The following is a 21,403-nucleotide window of genomic DNA, read 5'->3' as shown; positions in this document are numbered from 1 at the left end:
TATTTGCTAAAAAATGAATAAGTCAGGACCTAGAAACATCTGCTCTTATAAAAGCTTTTCTAGATCATTGGGCAACTGATAGAGCTTCAAGTTCAATTTGCTTAACATCCACGGAGCACCTGCCATGTACTGGGTGCCAGTGTAGAAGTAAAAAATGTAAGTAAAGGATGTTGTAGTAGGAAGGGGCGTTAGAAATCACATAGCCTATTGGTTGTCACTCTGGATTCCACAGGGACTTTGGGTTCTACCCTGGTTTATCTACAGCCATCACTGGGCACAGGGAAGAAAGGAAGAGACAGGGGAGACAGTAATAGAATTCTGGTTCTCTCCTGTCCCCTTCCACTGGAGCAGCTCCAAACTTTTACTTATTGGCCCTTTTGAAGTTTCTTCCTTTTACAGAGGAAGAAACTTAGGGACAGTCAGCATCTGAGGTGAACAAATGGTGGGTTAAGAAGGCACAAAAATAGGATCCTTCCATTTGCCAAACCAATGAGCTGCATAGTATTCTTTATGCTCTCCATACTCTTTTATAGGAGTGAATTTCACTTTTATCATGTTTATGCGATGCTGCAGCCAAGACGGTCATATTGCATTCAGGTGGCCATGTCATAGGCATCAACTAATGACCACTGTGGTGACTTTGGGGCTTTTAAGAAATTGCAGTCAGTGAGCGTGATGCACATGGCTTTGACTTTTATTGGTGTTACCTCCTCTGGGATTGTTGCCCATGATTCCAGTTGAAGTCCTGCCTTTCCAGTCACGGTTTCAAAGTTACATTCTTCTTAGTGATAGACTAAGAATTATCATGCAAACCCAATTCCATATCTTCTTATCAAACACTTTGATAGAGGAGAAGATTCTGGGTTGGGGGAAATGACTCTATTAATTCTATTTGTGCTCTCAGACTATAATTCTGTAGTCTTTGGACATAATATTCAAAGAAAAGATACATCTCATTCTAGGTTTCTAGCAATCCAGCTTCTATTGCTTTTATCCATTAAGATAATTAGAGAGCAAGGAGACTCAAGTATTCTATATCAAGTCAGAGGTAAGAACTGTTTAGTTAGTATTATGAAAATTATATTAAATTATTGGGTACGGGGCGCCTGGGTAGCTCAGTCGGTCACACATTCGACTTCAGCTCAGATCATGATCTCGCAGTTTGTGAGTTCAAGCCCTGCGTCAGGCTCTGTGTTGATAGCTCAGAGCCTGGAGCCTGCTTTGGATTCTGTGTCTTCCTTTCTTCTCCCCTTCCCCGCTCATGTTATCTCTCTCTCTCTCTCTCTCTCTCTCTCTCCCTCTCCCTCCCCCTCAAAAATAAACATTAAAATTTTTTTTAATATTAAGTATTGGCTAGAATGACAAAAATGTGTTCTAGTTGAGCTTTAGAGCCCAAGACATGGGCTTTTCTGCTGTTGGACTGGAGGACAGAGGCAAGGAGGCAGACTTGGACTTTAAGACTGGGAGGCCTTTGCTGAAGCGGAGGAGACAGGGGAAGCAACGAAATTCAATTAGTGGCTGGTAGGAGCAGATGACATCTGCAGCTGGAGGAGATCATCTAGCAGCTGTGGCTGGATCATCATGGTGACTGTAACCCAGACAAGAAAAACAGACCGTGGGAGGCAACCTGCCTGCAACTGCCTTATGCCAGTATTAAAACAATGTTAGGGCTTACTGATTTTTTTAATGAAGGAGAAGAAGTAGATGGATTTTTTTAGATGGATATGAATATGACGTCCATTAATAAAAATCTTTCCTTCCTAGACTTTCCAGGTAGTTTCCTTTTTAATTTTGCTTTGAAAGATAATACAGTGATAAGAATCCTTGTTTGCTCATTTCTTAATGGGCACATTCCATTTTTTTCCTGAAGATAAAAACCTAGAATATAAATTTCTGTGGTGAAGGGTGTATATATAATTAAGGTTTTGGTAGGTAAACAAATTATCTTTTCAAAAGCTGTTGCACTTTTTAAAATGTTCATCTATTTGTGTGTGTGAGAGAGAGAGAGAGAGAGAGAGAGAGAGAGAGCATGTGCACAAGTGGGGGAGGGGCAGAGAGATGAGGACACATTCTGAAGCAGTCTGTGTGCCCACAGCAGTGACCCTGATGGGGGGCTTGAAGTCACAAACCATGAGATTATGACCTGAGCCGAAGTCAGATGCTCAACCGATTTAGCTGCTTAGGTACCCCAAAAGCCGTTGCATTCTTATGTGGATTTCTTAACATTTGTTGGGGAATCACAGAAATTAAGGATACATTGTTGCTTCACAGACTCCTGAAGTTAGATAAACTCTCAGGGGCCGGATGGATCATTTTTATTGTATTAGATTTTCTGAGTAATGTCCTTGCCAAAGCCATAACCTCTTCCGAGGTCAGTTCCAGCCTTCTCTTCTGTCCTGTCTGCCTTGTTAATACCCAGGGCCCCTAGCTAGATGAACCACTGAGCCAAACTTGGACACATTTTTTTCTCTTAAGAATTTTAGCCAAAAGGCATAAAGTCTAGGAACTTAGAGAATGTAGCTAGATGTAATAGATCCTGGATCTCTATGGTCATACAGAGTTAAGGAGAAGAGTGGACATAGAGCAAACTACGTGTTTTGAAAAAAGGTGAAGTAGAAAACTTTTTCTGTAGAGGGGATGTAGGGAAAGAAATGGGTGCTGAACATCAGAGACCACGTAGCCTGAGCGAGTCAAAGGTGCAGTCCCTGTGAATCAGTATATTCTGTGGTTCCTTCCATAAGGACCCTCCTCTGCTTTCTGAAGTTTGATCTATTTCGATCCCCATTCAAGACACCTGACTCCAGGTAAAATGCATAGCATTTACTTCAGAAACATCAGGCTCCAAACATCAACAGAGAACTGTATTTTCTGAAATACAAATTGGAACATGCCTGGCAAAATGATTTTTCAGAATGGTACATTTACATAAAAACTTCTCAGACCAGACCTTGTGGAATTTCATTTACCTAACTTCACCTTGATTTATCTAGTACAATAGTCCTCAAACTTTAGCACACATCACAGTTACTTGGGAGGCCTGTTATAACTCAGATTGTGGGACCCCATCCTAAGTTTCTGATTCAGCAGTCCTGGGGTAGGTCCCAAGAATTTGTATTTCTGACAAGTTCTCAGGTAATGATGCTTCTAGTCTTGGGGCCACATGTTGAGAACCATTGAGCAAGTAAGAATGTGGGAAAGTCCCTCAGAGAAGAAAATGATACTATTTCTCATGTTCTTACTAGTCACCCTTAGGAGGATCTTCTTAGCATTAACTCTTCCCCTTATCCTCTTCTCCCCTCTACTTCCCTACATCTCCCAACCTCCACCCTTGGAAACCCTTTGTCTCAGCTGCTGTATTCTACCATGGGTGGCAGTTATCACACTGCTTGGCAACTGTTGCATGCCCAATTAACTGCCACATCCTGAGGGCAGGGACCAGTGTCTTTCACTGTGTGTCTTCACTCACTAGCACCATATCTCAACATGACAGGCATGAAATACAAAAGTATTGACTGAATGATAGAATGAATGAGAATTCCTTTCTTTTTGTACTGACTCTTTAGGTCCTTGACAAAGTCCATCTCTGGTGGACTTGATCCCTCCATTTCTCTCTGGTAAAACAGTCTGTTGCTTATCTATTTCTTCACCAGTATTCTTAGGATGTAAGTGGCTTGTCAGGGTGGAATAAAGTAGGGTAAAGGAGAGAGCATGTGTGTATATGCACATGCATGTGTGTTCTGTTTTCCTTTTTTTTATTTTAAAGTAAGCTCTAGGCCCAACATGGGCTTGAACTCATGGCCCTGAGGTCAAGGGTCACATGCTCCACTGACTGAGGCAGCCAGACATCTGTTTTCTTTTTATTTCCTTCTTGTTCATGTAGATACAACAGCTGTGTGAGTTGGTGGAGTTGGGCATTTCCACCAGACCATGTACCCCCTTGAAGAATGTCCCATTCATAGATCAGAAAGTTTTATTTTTACCTCTTGTGGCTTACAACTCTTGGCTTTGCTTGAGTAGCGATGCATAACCCACAAAACTGGATTGTAATTCGTTCATATAATTTCTTGTGAGTCAAGACATTTTGAGATAGCACAAAAAAGTATTAGACTAAGAATCAGCAATTCTGGATTCTAGTCTTAACTTAACCTTTAATTAGTTACATGCCCTTAGCCGAGTCTCCTAATTTGATTTTTCAATGAAGGCCTTAATAAAAATAATCTAAATATTCTTTCCAAATCTTAACACTCTCAGCATCTGTGAGTTGAGAGGAATGTGTTCTCAAAAGTGTGACATGCTTTAGGCATATATTTATTTTGCATATTCAGGTGTGGCCCATATGTCCTTTTAGATGGTAAAGAGATCATTTGGTGAAATAAAGACATTCCAAAGGGCTATACATAAAGTTGTGTTGCAGGCAGTCCTGTGTCTTTGGCTATTCTAGGAGTAAATGAAAAAGAGGATAAAGAGGAACCAGTTAGAAGAGATACTTTGCATTTATTCCCATGAAGAAGGAAGCTTGAGTTCTTGCCCAGGTCTGAGTATTTAATTTTTCAGTAAGCAAGAACCAGATCCATCAACACATCCTCTTCTTTGAATATTTATGGTTTGCTCTATATCTTGTCCCTGTGGAATTTCCTGAGCAAAGAGATTGTATGTTTGACTCTTGAAGAAGATAATGTGATCTCAGAAATATGCTATTTGGCATCCGAATAAAGTCCAGATTTAAAGTATCAGCTTGGTCACTTGCTAACTTCTTCCAAATGTCCAGCTGTTATCATTACAATATATCATGTCTTAGTCTTGGGAAGTATAGTTTACAGCCATGTCACAATGGCAGAATAGTTGGTAAGAATGTTTTTTCTGAGTATTTGACTTGTTAAAGAAAAATAATTTGGGGGAAGTGATGGTGAGGGTGGAGATACATATTTTCATGGTGATGAAGCCACAGCAAATTTCCAGAGGAAGACAAGCTGTCACTTTCTTGACCTTTTGAGATGCCCCATGAAGTTTAATTCTCCATCATTTTTCTACTTCATAGGAATTAGATCTGATTTAAAAAACTGGGCTGGTATATTATAAGTACTTCCTTTTATGGGAACTGTGTTGAAGGTGATCCTTAAACTACTTGGTGCAACTGAGATATTAACTTACCTTCATTCCCAATGTTCTAATTGTCTTTTCTTAAAAAAAAAAAAAAAAAAAAAAAAAGGACAAAAACAAAAAAACCCTAAGTCAACTAGATTGAATTTTGGCTGAGTTGTGCCTCCTTTGAATAACATTTCCATTTGGTCTTACTGGGATACTCAGAAAACCTTAAAATCTTTAAAAGGTCATGTTCCCTTTGTAGATGTAGAAAAGTGCTTTTGACTTCCTGGGTCCCTTTAAAAAAACTTTACCAAAATAAGATATACACATATCAGGAAAGTACACATAGCATCAGTATAAAAACACAACTGTGTAACCAGCACTTAGATCAAGAAACAAAACACTGGGGCACCTGGGTGGCTCAGTGGGTAAAGCATCTAACTCTTGATTTCAGGTTAGTTCATGACCTCATAGCCACGAGATTGAGTTCTACAGTCGTGAGATTGAGCCCCGCACTGGGCTGTGCACTGAGTGTGGAGCCTGTTTAAGATTCTCTCTCACTCTCCCTCTGCCCGTTTCCCCTGTTTGTTTGCTCTCTCTCTCTCTCTCAAGTAAAAGCAACAACAACATTGTCAGCATCGCATAAGCCCCCTTGTGCTCTGTTCAGGCTCCTATCTGCTCTCCCCACCAACGATAACCATGATGTTGACTTCAACAGCATAGACTTCTTTTGCCTGTTTTTATACTTTGATCTTGTTTTGGTCATACCAAAGACATTATTTGCCTATCCAAAAGTAGTCTTTTGGATAGGACTTATTTCATTCAATATTACGTTAGTGAGAATCATTGGGTTATATGTACGTGCCAGTCGTTCTCATTTATGAATAATGTGTAAAAATGCAGTATTTATTTATCAGTTTTACAGTTGATGGAATTTGGGCATTTCTGTTTCTGGCCTTTATGAATAGTTTGGCTATGAACATGACAGGACATGTCTTTGTTGAATAGATATGTGTGTGTTTGAGTCGGATATATTCCTAGGCATGGAAATGCTAGGCTATAAGATATGCATAAGTTCAGCTTCACTAGATACTGCCAGCTTTCAAAAGTCATACTAATTTACTGTCTCATCCTTGGGTTCTTTTGACTCGTGTTTGTGGGAGATGCAGGAGAGAAGCATCAAAGGAAAAGGCTTCAAAAGAGAAGGGCTGGAGAGGGTGCAAGGCCTTAGGACATGTTTACACAGCTGAAAGCGGCTGCCGCTGGTAAGGAACACCTTAGAGCCATTAACGTTCCTCCTTCACACCTGACCCTTCCTAGTGTTCTAGAAATCAATTAATTCAAAATTCAGCCTTGAAATGCTAAACCATTAGAGTGATTAACACACTTGCTTAGCTGACTTTATGTAGATAGTCTTTAGCAATTATCCTAATAAAAAGAAGCTTCATTCTGGAGTCGGGCCCTCGTTTGGACTTGAGTAGGAGGACCTTCACTTAACTGCACTTTGTCTGCAGACTCATCTTTTGCGACTCCGGCCATACTCCCTGCAACAGATGTTCCCGAAGGTGTAAAGGAAAAAGGGTAGTTGAACAAGTGGCTCTGATATTAAAGCTGAATTGTGGTAAGCTTTCATCGCTAAGGTTCTGATCTTTCCCTAACTCTTACTTAATGAAATCATAAAGGCCTATGGCTCTTTTGTTCCACTAAAGGTACAAATAATGCTTTGAGCTTCCGTTATGAGATAGGAGATGGTTTAAAATAATTTTTTAAATTGTCTATACTAAAGAAAAATGTAAATATATGAGTCTTTAAAGATTACTCCTCCCTGACTAGTATCAAAAAATGGCGAATGGAACCCATTAAAAAAAATTTTTTTTGTGGTGTTTATTCAATTTGCTTCCAGCTTCCACTAAACTAAGAAAGACACATTGAAATGTGGAAATGTTGGAACCATCCTTTTTAAAGAAAAAAAAAATGCTTTTCAGCAAGGGAAACAACATAACAACTATGAAAATATATGGATATGTCCAAAAATATTTCTAAAGGAACTAGAATGAATTTGTTATTTAAATTTTTTTAAATGTTTTTGAGACAGACAGAGCATGAGTGGGGAGGGACAGAGAGAAAGGAAGACACAGAATCTGAAGCAGGCTCTAGGCTCTGAGCTGTCAGCACAGAGCCTGAAGTGGGACTCAAACCCTCTAACTGCAAGATCATGACCTGAGCTGAAGTTGGACACTTAACTGACTGAGCCACCCAGGCGCCTGTAAAAAATATTTCTAAAGGAACTAGAATGAATTTGAATACTACCGACAATAAGGACATTTACTGTAAAAAGAAAAAGACACCCACTAAGTTTTCTTTGGACAGCTTTCTTAGAGAGACTGGAGCACTCCAAATTACTCAACTGAATATTTCTAAATTCTTAGATAAACATTATTATTATGAATTAAGCAATTATAAACAATGTATAAATTAAAGCATTTCAGTGTTTGTTATAGTCTGCATATTAATTTTAGACAAATATTATGGACTACAGTGCTCATATGTGCTATATTTGCATCAGTCCCTGAGGTGATCTACAATTACAGTATTTGATCATATTTCGTATTTGACCTGCAGGATGATTTTATTATATCCAGAAGTCCTTAGGATATGTATTTTTAGCTTTATTTTCTTACCTATTACTATCGGCATGTAATTTATTTCATATAAGTTTCTTGGTTCAGAATGAAGTATGTAATTAAACATGGGTTCTTTGCAAAAATAAATCATATAGATTCCAGGAATGTATTGTATTATGAATGACAATACCCCATCGAGTGTGTATTGTGTGATATGACTCTGTGTACATACACACACACACACACACACACACACACACACACGCATATCAATCCTTGTGGTGTGAAGTAAGGAAAGTTTATTTTTGTAAAAGCAATGCACTATAATATAGCTCAAAGGACCCCTGGGAACTCTGCTCAGATGTTTGGATTTTGTGCAACAAATAATGGTGAGTCAATTAAAGTTTTTCATCGAGGAATGAGATCAGAGGTGTTTTAAGAAGAATGATTCTGGGAGGAGTTGGAGGCAGGAAGAAAATTTAGAAGCCCAAACTGGCTCACATGAGAGAACTCTTGAAAGTCATAATCATCTTTGTAAGACATTATGAACAATTGTTCTATTAAGCTTAAGAATATCATTTCATGCTATAAATACCATCTCAAACCAAATTCTAGTATAGATGAGCTACAGATATGTCAACCTTTTAAGGAAAAGATTTAGAACAAACACATTCCACTGAGAAAAATGAATCCGTGAATTCTCCCCACTCCTGAAAGTCGTAAAACAAAGCCACCCAGATTGGATTTAAAAAGCTGTCTCTGTCCGTCTCTTGGAGCCTCAGTGTTCTACAGGAGTAAACCTTGAGAATGGTCCATTCTACTGTGTCTCTTGGCAACGAGGGCTTAAATGGAAAGGAGGCAACAAGAGCAAGAAAATAAGGGCTATTGTGAAGGAGCTGAGGAGTGGTTGGTGGTAAAAGATGGCAGGAGAGGAGCACTAAAATGTTAATAGCTGTCATGTGGAAATCCTTCTCAACAAAACCAAAGCTTCCATTCTGATTTCAGATTGGTGCTAGATGTTTCTCGTTTGATAATCTTCCTTATAACATTCTTTTTTTAGGGGTGCCTGGGTGGTTCAGTTGGTTGGGCGTCGGACTCTTAACTTTGGCTCAGGTCACGATCTCACAGTTCATGAGTTCGAGCCCTACATCAGGGTCTGTGCTGACAGTGCAGAGCCTGCTTGGGATTCTCCTTCTTCCTTTCTCTGCCCCTCCCCTGCTTATGCTCTCTCTCTCTCTCTCAAAATAAAGAAATAAAACTTAAAAAAATAAAATTTTTTATTTTTTTAAAGCAACTAAGTGTTTAGAGACAGAAACAGAGAAAGTACTCTTAGAAATGACGTTTGTCTTATCTCTCAGTGTTCATGCTAGATTGCTAGTGTTCAGAATCATGGAAGCATATGAATTAGGCTTTTGGAAAAACCAACCTCCTCGCTTAAGACAAAATGTTCTGTAAAGTGTACACTCCACACTCCTGCATGACATTAATAAATAGGTCCTTAATTATGCTTATGTGCCTCTATTCTTGCGAGGCAACCAACTATATACAGGAGAGCTGGAAAATCCCAGGTGGCTTATGGTTAATGACAAAGGAGCATCAGCAGCACTGACTAATGAGGTATTGAAAGAATGATACAGCCTAATTTTTGTTAAGCCACTGCACAGATAAATGACTTGCTTGATAGTTATGCATTGACCTTAATAATAATTGTGCACAAAACAAATAAAAAAAAACCCAACAGAAAGTTTTTGGCACAACCTTGGCCAGCATTCTTGAGCACAAAGCCAGCTTAAGAAAAGGGTGGAGTAAACGATCTTGTAGTGTCTGCAAAGTAGAAGAAAGTAGTACATAAGCTTTGACACAGCACAGAAGTTGTAATTTTGTGCACAAGGTATACATTGGAAAAGGACAGAGGCAGTGTGTTTTGATGATTGAGGAATCAGAGAGACTTTGGTCTGAGTCCTACCAAAGATTGACTCACCTGAGGCAAACCCTTGGTTTTGCTTTCCTCCAAAGTTAACCATGTCAACCATTTCATGGTTTGGAAGTTTTGGGTTTTTTTGAACATTTTTTAATGTTTTTTTTTAAAGTTATTTTTGAGAGAGAGAGACAGAGCACGAGTGGGAGAGGGGCAGAGAGAGAAGGAGACACAGAATCTGAAGTAGGCTCCAAACTCAGCTTTCAGCACAGAGCCTGACATGCGGCTCAAACTCACGAACCTCTAGATCATGACTTGAGCCGAAGTCAAATGCTTAACTGACTGAGCCACCGGGTGCCCTGGTTTGGAAGTTATTGTAAGACAGCTTTTAAATATAGCTATTAAAGCTTATCTCCCGACTTTTAAGGGGTTTGTATCTTAAATTCCTTTACCTGATAACGTAAACTTCTGTGGGCATAAGTAGGAGGCAAAAATGCATTGAAAACAAGAATGTTAAATATAACTGAAATATTATTGCTGGAAATGTTAAGTCATCTCTTGAAACATTGAGCATACCAAGAATTGGTTTTGGTCCACCTCAAAAAGCAGGAGGTTATAACCTTCAAAGGAAACTCTCCTAGGAGAGGTTAGGATAGAAAGGGCCAAGCTATGTGCATAATTATCAATGGGGGCCAGTTTGTTTTATTGAAAGTCTTGCTCTGCAACTCTGAACTCGGTTCCCACACAGCCTGAAACTGCATAAATGATGGTGAAGGTAAAGGAAATAAATATACTCCTCCTTACTTGAGAAAAGTGAATTTAAAATCATACATATGGGGTACAATGGAAGAGTCAGGATGTGCCTCATAGTACGTAACTCTAAGGAAACCATATCTAGAGTTAATGTTTTTAGCTTGACCCACAAAGACTTCATGAAAGGGATTGAGGAAGAATAACTTTTGATATTTGTAAGACATAGTAATGAGATTTGAGGCAAGGTTAAAGGGCTTTTTATTTACATATATGTGTGTGATATATATAACCACATATGTATATGTTTGTATATATAAAATATAACACATGCAAAGTTTTATACATAGGTAGGCATGTGTATATGTTTATATATGTGTGCATGTTTATATGGTATAATAAATACATCACAATGACAGTAATCATATTTGAAAGCAAAATGAGAAAACTGACAGAAATCTTGGGAGTGATTTTGAGGAACCAGTGACATTTTTAAATATATTCATATAGACCTTTAAGTTTTCCTTGAAAACCAGAGTAATCTAAGCAAGACTTCAAGATATTTCCCTGTGTGAAATAAAGACAAGCAGTGGTGTCTTAGAAAAGACTTAGTGCACTCTTAACCTCACATTAAACTTGTATTTTAGGATAATTTTTTGAAAGAATACATCAAAGCATGTGAAACTGGTGCCTAATTATATTGTCATTAGTATACAGTAGATAGTGTTATCATTCTGCATAAAGCACTATGAAATGAGTACGTTAAGAATATTTAATTATGTGGGTGTGCGAAATAATAAAGGAAAATTGCTAGTTAATTGCTTTTCTTAGAAATGCTGTTAGGGGTGGTAGTTGCCCAGCAACATGATTCATCCTAAAGAAATATGCTGTTGGGCTGCTTTCTGCAGAATTATTCTGGGGAAACTAGGAGGGAGAACTAGGACTTGTTGGTACAGATTTCATTCTTTATTCTCTGTAATGTGCCACTGCCTCTGGGAAGCCTTCCCTGACTTCAGCTGAAAGAACTTTCTATGAGCCCTGAATACTTTGCCTGTACCTCTATCTAGTATGCTTCTCAGCACGTGGTATTTTAATTATTATTCCATGTGTTTGTTTCTCCTTCCAAACTGGGAAATTATTAGACACATGACTGTGTATTATTCTTCCCAAGCCCTAGCTCAGGGTCTGGCACAGAATAGGTGCTTGATGCAGGTTGTAGGGTTGAAAAGTCTCTTCTCATAGAATCAAAGGCAGTGGCTGGGGAAAGTGGGTGTGAGCCAAAGGTTCTCCCATTTTGTCCTTTCGGGAGCATCTGAAACAGTCTCATTACCTTTAAAAAGAATCTCCTGAAGAAATTCAGTCTGTTGACAAACTTCTTTGCTTCCTTCTTTTTCTTTTTCTTTTTTTTTTTCCAATATATGAAGTTTATTGTCAAATTGGTTTCCATACAACACCCAGTGCTCATCCCAAAAGGTGCCCTCCTCAATACCCATCACCCACTTTTCCCTCCCTCCCACCCCCCATCAACCCTCAGTTTGTTCTCAGTTTTTAAGAGTCTCTTATGCTTTGGCTCTCTTCCACTCTAACCACCCCCCCCCCTTTTTTTTCCTTCCCCTCCCCCATGGGTTTCTGTTAAGTTTCTCAGGATCCACCTACCCTATGACCCAGCAATAGCACTGCTAGGAATTTACCCAAGGGATACAGGAGTGCTGATGCATAGGGGCACTTGTACCCCAATGTTTATAGCAGCACTCTCAACAATAGCCAAATTATGGAAAGATGTCCATCAACTGATGAATGGATAAAAAAATTGTGGTTTATATACACAATGGAGTACTACATGGCTTCCTTCTTTTTCTAAATGAAGAAAAGAGAGAGAGAGGGAAGGAGGGAGGGTGGGGGGAAGAAATGCATTTTCTCCTCTTTACATTTCATCTCATCAGAAAAACATCACTTGGAGGGTATGACTATTTAGAACAATAGAACCATCTATAATTCAGGATCAGTTGTCTTTTGTGGATGATTTACATTGTCTTCAATACTCTAAACATGTCTTTTGATCTTCCCCATTTACTCTAATGTGTTATAGATTTGGGTGTGTGTGACAGGAGGAAAGGAAAGTGTAAGTGTTCTACAAAGTAGATGAACCTATTGCCTTCCTAATATAAAGTCCTAGGATCCTAAGAAAAAGTATATAATAACTTTCTCTCTAATTATTTTTCTTGTATGCATTGCAGACTTGGGCACCCATCTATTCTCAAGGGTGCATATCTAATGGGGACATGCCTCATAAAAAAATCTAATTTGGAGTCAACAGGGAAGAGGTAGCCCCACATAATATTTAAGAATGTGAATGTACACACAATGTTTAAGAATGAGAATGAGAGGGGCGTCTGGGTGGCTCAGTTGGTTAAGCGTCTGACTTCGGCTCGGGTCATGATCTCATAGTTTGTGAGTTCGAGTCCCGCGTTGGGCTCTGTGCTGACGGCTCAGAGCCTGGAGTCTGCTTCAGATTCAGTGTTTTCTTGTCTCTCTGCCCCTCCCCCAGTCGTGCTCTGTCTCTCTCCTTCTCAAAAATAAATAAACATTTAAAACATTTTTGGAATGAGAAAATGAATTTTATTAAGGAATTCATGCCTTTTATCAGGAAAAAAGCAGAAAGTTGAAAAAAAAAGTCAAAAAAGTAGAACCATAGGTGGTTTATCATTAAAAATAGAGGAAAATAAAAGTTTGATTCTGAAAGTATCTGTTAAGGATCAGTTGCAGATAATAAGAAGTGAAATAGTTGCTTAGAAAACACGTATCAGCTTTGAGAGGAGGAGGAAAGTGATATGTAAATTACCAACCAGAGCCATAAACCAGCCACAGTGTTCAGCTATGGTGGCACTAGAAGTGGGTAATTATATTGGAAATTATCTTCCCTCCCTACCTGCCTGTCTCTTGCAGACTAAAATGAACACTTGGGGTAACACGTAAGGAGGAAAGTAGGAAAATGAGAGCATATTGCTGACACACACATACATGTACACATGACGAGGCTTTAACGGTAGAGAGGTAATTGTCGATGGATTGCTTTGGAGCTCACCTCTGTTAGTGTTGATCTGGATCCCAGCCTTCCTTCTCTCTCTCTTTTTTTTAAGTAATCTCTACACCCAGTGTGGGGCTCAAACCTACAACCCCTAGATCAAAAGTCACACATTCTACCGACTGAGCCAGCCAGGCACTCCCCTGGCCTTCCCTCTCTAAATCAGTGCCTGGCTCCTTAGCCCAGATGTGTGTGTGTGTGTGTGTGTGTGTGTGTGTGTGTGTGTGTGTGTGTGGTTGCATGTTAACAGAGACAAAAATTGAGATAAAGACAAAGTTAGAAAGTAACAGTGACATAGAAGATGGGAAGAGATATTTGTTCATTTTTTCCTACCATGTATCGATTATATCCTGGTTGATATTATATTAAAAGGACAAGAAAATGAAATGCCAAATGGTTTAATGTATAAATTCCTAAGCATTTTTTTAAATTTCAGAGATTTATTTTGAAAAGCAGGCTTAATGTCAAAAATTTTCTAACCACATTTGGCTTTAGACTTGCATTGGGATTTCATGTCATTTTCACTTTTCAGTTTCTTGAAATATATGAAATATCTATAATGTGTAGCTAACAGCTCCTATGGAATCCTGTGATAGTCTGGATTAAAACCACTACATTGGAAAAAATAAATTGGCACAACAGTGTGTCAAACGAAGATTCTTCTCTGGGCCTTTCATTCCCCATATATTTGGTTGTTTTTTTTTTAATTTTTAATGTTTTATTTAATTTTGAGTGGGGGAGGGGCAGAGAGAGACAACACACACAGAATTTGAAGCAGCCTCCAGGCTCTGAGCTGTCAGCACAGAGACTGACATGGGCTCAAACCCACGAGCCGTGAGGTCATGATCTGAGCTGAAGTCAGACACTTAACCACTGAGCCACCCAGACACCCCTCCCATGTATTTGTTTTATTTAGTGACCCATATATTTAAGATGTTTCTAAAAAGAACGTAACTTGATATATCAGTATGATAATAAATGAGCATCCTTTGTTTAATTTGCCTTGTTTCCATTCCATCCCTGTAGCACAGACTTTATTTTTTATAATTTTATAGATAAGGAAACCAAGACCCATAAAGTTTAAGCAGCTTTCCTAAAGGCTCACTGCTGGCCACCTCAGTGAATGAGCTGTCTCCTTCCACTACAAGGCACTGCTGAGTATCAGTCCTAAGTCATTTGAAGCTTGGAGTCATGCAGTCCAGGACTTTTGCTAATTCAGCTGATGATGGGAATGGCAATCATGAACAGATACTATTGTTTCCACTTAAGCTGATTATGGCTTTAATTTCATATTTTGTTTTTTTCCCTCTTTAGTACATTCTGATTGCAAATCTGGAAAGTTCTTTCTTAATAAGCTAAATTGCCAGGCTTATGCTCTAAAGTAGTTTTTTAAAGTTTATTTATTTATTTTTGAGAGAGAGAAAGAAAGAGCACACAAGAGAGGATCAGAGAGAGAGGGAGAGAGAGAATCCCAAGCAGGCTCCAAGCTGTCAGCCCAGAGCTTGATGCAGGGCTCAAACTCATGAACCGTGAGATCATGACCTGAGCCAAAACCAAGAGTTGGATGCTAAACAGAGTGAGCCATGCAGGTGTCCCTAAAGCAGTTTTTGAATTATTTTGCAGTACATGTATAATTAGTAGGGGTCATCGTTTAACCCACAAATTTGACCCCTTACTTCCTATTTTAAAAGAGACGTAATGTCACAAAGATGATTTATGGTGATGAGGGTAGTCATTGTTCCTAAGCTCCTTCATCTTGGAGTTGAAGCAGTGTTCTGACCCTTACTTCAAAGCTCCTATAGTTTTCCCAGCAGGGTTAGTAGAAGAAAATGTTATCTGGGTTTCTTGGCAAAACTTTTAGACCTAAGGTTTCATAGTTTGTTTTTAGTTTCCATCTGCAGACATGAAGATGCTCTCCACTCCTTGTCTCTTTGTTTCCCCTCTCGTCCTTGCCGGATCCCAGCTGGGGATAGTAGACAGTGGCACTTGTTTCTTACTATTGACATTAGAGGCGGTGTCTGTCCATTCAGGAGAGGACCTGTGGACTTAGAGGTAATTCAGTGGGGGATGATCCAATGCCAAAGCCAATAAGCATATTTTCTCTTCAGCTTTGACTCTAGTGTGCAAGACTCAGAATATCACCATTTACTTACCTGGTAGGATCTCCATTACGTGCTTGGCTTCAGAGGTGTCACACATGGGACGGACTCTATTGCTTGCTTACTTCTATGCCAGTGTACCCAGCTCCAGGTACAAATCACGTTTGGTGTAAAAGCACTTATGATAGTCTTGTTGCTCCTTGCCAGTGACTTGTTTGGATGAGCATATGAACCTGTTCTGGGAAATAATCTTTAGGTAATACACTAGGAAAATCCTATTGTTGTTGAAAACAGGGTGCTGTGATACTTATCTTAGACCTTGAGGAAAAATATTAAATACATACTAAGGATGGTGGAGCAGAAAATTTGAAGGAGCCTGCATCCTGATGACATCATTGAGCCACTGATTCAATGTTGGGATGGCTTTTCTCTGGTCTTTTCGTTAAGTAATGTCCCTGTGGCTTAAGCCCACCAGTCGGGTTTTCTGTTACTTGCAGCTAAGACTACTCCTAAGTGATAGAATATCCTAAAAGGGAATTGTATATTACATTTTGCTTTTCATAACTTAATTTCACGCTACAGAAGTTCTTACACTATAATTAAAAGTACAGTTTAGTTCTCGCCCGCGCCCACCCCCCCCCCCCCCACCCCCTGCCCCCTTGCTGAGCCAGCCAGCCTGGCCTCTCCCCTGAGGCCAAACTTCTGCACTGTCCCCACTGCACGAGGGAGAGCGCTCAGTGAGACCTGGCTTTCTCCAGGTTCCTGCGGGATGCTTCCAGATGCCAGAAGTGGGTGGAGAATTGCAGGAGAGCAGACTTAGAAGATAAAACACCCGATTCACTAAATAGACATTACTGATTACGTGCCAAACACTTTGAGACCTCTATGATCTGTAGAACTGTGCATTTTGCAGAGGCATCGGCAAACTCAAGAATGATTGGGTTATTTTATTTGTCAAAATTAATTGAGGCAGATACTTGTGAAGTCATTGGGAGAGGCCTTACAGGACAGTTCTTTGAGATAATGCGATATCAACAATATTTGATCTTACCAGTCATTTGACCAGTCATTTGATAGTCATTTGTGTCTATCATAGTAGACAGAGAAAATGAATGAAAGAATTGAGTGAAGACTCAATTGGGTCCTGAGACTCTGATACAGAAAAAAATGGATGAAACTTCCGAACAGGAACAAAAACATAAAAAAATAAACAACAGCAATGCTCAGAACCCCAGTGCAGAAGAAGGGGGTAAAGACCAGGATGAAGACATTTTACCTTTAACCCTTGAAGAGAAAGAAAACAAAGAGTACTTCAAATCTTTATGTGAAATCTTGATTCTTGTAGGAAAACAAGACATACCTCTGGACAGACATGAAACTGATGAGCCCCCAGAGGGTCTCTTTACTTCTGGTAACTTTCAAGCACTGCTGGCATGCGGTGTAAATTCCGGAGAAGAGGTTCAAGAAAGCTCTTTGAGACAACAGCAGTTAACGCATTGTTCCGCTCGAAAACACAGCAGAGGCAGATGCTAGAGGTCTGTGAGAGCTGCGTTCGGGAGGAAACCCTCAGGGAAATGAGAGACTCCCACTTCTTTCCATCATCACTGATGATGTAGTGGACATAGCAGAGGAAGAACACTTGCCTGTGTTGGTGAGCTTGGTTGAGGAGTCTCATAACCTGAGAGAGGACTCTATGGCCTTCGTGCCTCAGGAAGCTGATCCAGAAAGTTTGGCTGTGAAATTTCACACCGCGGTAATTGAGAAGTGGGGACTGAACGTGGAATGTTGTCATGGCCAGGCTTAACGCTGTGTCCAATGGATTTTCTTCCAAAATGGAAGTTGTTGCTTCTGGACTTTAGAGAAATATCCCCAAGCTGTCTACACACTTTGCTCTGCCTGTCCTTTAAATACATGGTTGGCAAAATCCGTGCCTGTTGTGGGAGTATCTGTTGTATTAGGAACAATTGAGGAAGTCCTTTCTTCCTTCCATCGAACTCTACAACTGCTTTTAGAGCTTGACAGTCTCATTTCTGTCCTCTTTCAGAGCAGTGAGGAAAAAGGTAAAGAAATGAGGGAAATTTGCCATTCTTAGTGGACTGGCAGGCATAATGGTTTTGAAATTTTAAAAGACCTCCTATAAGCACTTGTTTTATGGTATAGTTTAGACGGTATAGTGATACAAACATTAGATGGAATAACTGTTTAGCTGGTTGAGCATTTGTACTCTGTAGCACAGTAACAGATTTTGATTTCATTGTTACCATTGTTGTTCTTAAAAATGTTCTATCTTTTACAAGAGCCTTTGGGAAAAATCTCGAGGGCAAACCTCCAATGTCTTCTTTGCCGCCGGTAGCTTGGTTGCAGTGCTGTATTCACTAAATGAAATGATGGAAAATATTGAAGTTGATCATGAACTTTGGTCTGCTGAAGCCACAAATTTGGCAACTAAACTTGATATTCAGCTGAAACTCCCTGGGAAGTTCCGCAGAGCCCAGCAAGGTAATGTGGAATCGCAGCTAACCTCTGAGAGAGTTACTATAAAGTAACTCTACCTTACTATAAGAAACTCTAAATGTCCCAACAGTGGAACGCATTATTCAGGAACTGAAAGGTACATTCTCAGAACAGCACTTCAGAGCTCTTAAATGCTTATCTCTGGTACCCTCTGTCATGGGACAGCTCAAATTTAATACATCGGAGGGGCACCATGCTGGCATATACAGGAGTGACTTACCCAACCCCGACACACTCTCAGCTGAGCTGCTTTGTTGGAGAATCAGGTGGAAACAGAGGGAAAGATATGGAGCTTCCATCCACCATTTATGGAGCCCTGCATCTGCAAGACATCAAGTTTTTTCCTAATGTTTATGCATTGCCGAAAGTCCTATATATTCTTCCTGTGATGAAGGTTGAGAATGAATGCTATGAAAATGGGCAAAAGCATCTCAAAGCGTACCTGAGGAACATTTTGACAGATCAAATATCAAGTATCTTGGCTTTGCTTAACATAAATTTTGACATAAAACATGACCTGGATTTAATGGTGGACACCTATATCAAACTCTATACAACTAAGTCAGAGCTGCCTACAGATAACTCAGACACCATTGAAAATACCTAGGAGACTTTTAAAGTAGGCTCTCTCTTATGTTTGATATTTGGAAAAATCTGTAAGAAATTTGAAAACATCTTATGAAAAGCTGTCACATGTATGTAGGCCACTTAATCACTGAATATCTTGACCCGTCAACCTCTCATTGAGTCCATTAGTCACTGATGATCTGCCTACTTAAATGGCCCCTGTTGGAACTCTTATGCTTTGGAGACATAACTGTTCTTCCAGAAGATAGCATTGAAAGTGCCACATTACACTCCTGTGTGATCTCTGCAAATCGTGCTTTGGAATTGTTTTAGTGAGGTCATTTTAGTCACAACATTTATTATCACTGGATCCAGTTGTCAGGTATTGAGTTATCAGTTCTTGGAAGAAATAGATTTTGAAGAGGTGTGGGAGAAAGGAATACAGTGTATAAAATGTTACAATGAAGCTCACAAGTGACCTGGAGTGTGAAGTTTGTTAAAAATCTGTAATGGACAGTTAAGAGAGTTACCAGACAGCCAGAGAGAGATACATATAGAGAGAATGGAAAACAGGTGAGCTTGCCAAGCAAGGATTTCAGTGTAGATTTTGTCTTTATCAAATGAACCTAAAGGAACAAGTTACAATTACAGTTTGAATGGGCGAGCCTGCCATTGTTGGTGCACATTAGGTTGTTGCTGTTTGTAGTCCTTGTTGAGCCTACATCTTCATAAGCTTTTTATCAGGTGTTTGTTGAACACCTCTATTTCATGGTCAAGATCAGAGGCCATGGATACTGGCCATAGACAACTGATTTTTCTGTTTTCCTCTATCTTTTTCACGACTGTATCTACTGCCTCATCTTGATTTATAAGCAAAACCTGGAAAACCTACAAAAACAAGTGTTTTGTGGTGTATCTAGGAATAATACAGAAAATATTGCTGTTATTTTTGGTGAAGAAAATCAATTTTGTAGAGTTTATTTCAATAAAATGTGAATTTTACTTAAAAAAATAAAAGTACAGTTTGTTCACACAACAAATGGCATAATCTCATAACACAAAATCAATAGACAGGGCACTTGAATATTATGTTAAGAAAGTAGGCAAGAAATTAATTTAGCAAATACATAATGCATAAATGTGCCTTATTGGTTCAATGCCAATTATCTTTAATTCATAAAATTATCCAAGCTTAATTATCATCCTCCTATATCATATTGACATCAGTATTTATAATAGCAAATTTTTATATGCCGACATTTGTAGGTCAGTTGAAATATTGATGCATACATAAAGCAAGGCCATAAGTTGAATGTATTTAAAATAATATGGCACCGGTGCAAGCAGATGTGAGGGTTAATTCTGGAAAAGCAGGCCCCAAATTTAACAGATTACTTACAGTGCTAGTGTGGGTGACCCAGGGTATTTTTCCTTTCTCTGCCCAACTTTGCTCTGGTGAAGAGCCAGGGAATCAGAAAATACTTAGAGACCGTAGGATGATGAGCATTAGGAAAAAATGTGGGAGGATTGAATATGCCATTAACTAGATACTGGTATGTAAGTATTTGAACCTCCACTATATGTATATTTTCTCAAGGTCAGCTCACATATTACTTAGGAATGCCTGGCATCGGTACAGTAAATAGAACATCTAGGTCCCTGATGTTCAAGTGCTGAAACAACAGTTGTTCTTAGGCCAGCACATTCTCATCGTGCACAAAAGCAGACCCAAGTCTTTAAGGGATTATTAGAGGAAGGATATTATTTTCTCAGTGACTCAAAGCCAGCTGTGAGGGCCTTTAGTGCAGTTTATGCATCTTCTGCCTCCCTCTCTTCCACCTCTGGCATGCCTACAATTGGATGAAGTGCTTTTCCTGCAATGGCAATCACTATGAAATCCATTAGCTGGAAACCAAAATGTTTCCCTAATTGTTTAAAGTCTCATTGCGAAAAGGAAGTTTCTATTGATTGCAGCATGAGGGGAAACAATCCCGAGTTCATCATTTTTTTCCCCTTTTTATAAACACAGCCAGATGAGATGGACATAGTCAAAATCATCAGATTTACTTCTCCAAAGATTCTCATTCACCCCTAGAAGTTTCTACTCTGGGTTTCTTTGTGCCCATGCTTTATTTTGTATTTGCAGACCGCTTTCTCTCCGTTTTCTTTTTGGCCTTGTCTTGCGTGCTGTACATCTTTGCCTTGTCTTCAGTTTTGTAATTAATTTACAATTATTTTTAATGGCGGTTCTTTTAAAAAATTGGTTGGCTGGACCGTACTCCTGGAATACGGCACTTCTTCTCTTTTGTTCAACAGACATTTCAGCTACTCTCAAGCACTCACTTTTAGCCATTGCCCAACCTTTGGAATCCTGATGATGCCTTTCTTTGGAAGTGTCCCTTAGGTACGTATACCCAGTTCTTAGAACAGTGCCTGACACTTAATGGGTGACGCTTAATTCCTTCTTAATGAATGCAGAAATTCAGGTGTGATTTATTTATTTATTTTTTAATCTCACCAAAAACTCACTTTGACCGAATAAATGGACCCAAATTAAAAGAAAAAAAAATAAAACAGTCAGCATGAGGACTTCTACTGTGGTCACATAGCATCTTATTTGGTTTAGATTCTCAGCCTCTTTGACAAAGCTTTTCTTCTCTCCTCACTGAACCAGAGATGTTGGACAATTTCTGAGCAAAGAGAAAAAGATGTTGTTCACTTAGAAGTGCTTATAATCTGATTAACCTAAATCCCAGTAAAT

The 21,403-nt window shown here is 39.3% G+C and overlaps 1 pseudogene; it reads left to right on the top strand.

The window, feature by feature from the left end:
- The first annotated feature begins 1,399 nt into the window (after positions 1 to 1,399).
- LOC132674848 (52 kDa repressor of the inhibitor of the protein kinase pseudogene) lies at positions 1,400 to 20,950 on the top strand (annotated as a pseudogene).
- The last annotated feature ends 453 nt before the right edge of the window (positions 20,951 to 21,403 follow it).

This window comes from Panthera onca, chromosome A1, assembly GCF_046562875.1.
Source record: "Panthera onca isolate mPanOnc1 chromosome A1, mPanOnc1 haplotype 2, whole genome shotgun sequence".
Taxonomy (NCBI): domain Eukaryota; kingdom Metazoa; phylum Chordata; class Mammalia; order Carnivora; family Felidae; genus Panthera; species Panthera onca.
Note: the sequence above shows the minus strand (reverse complement) of the source record. Positions and strands in the feature narration are given on the sequence as shown.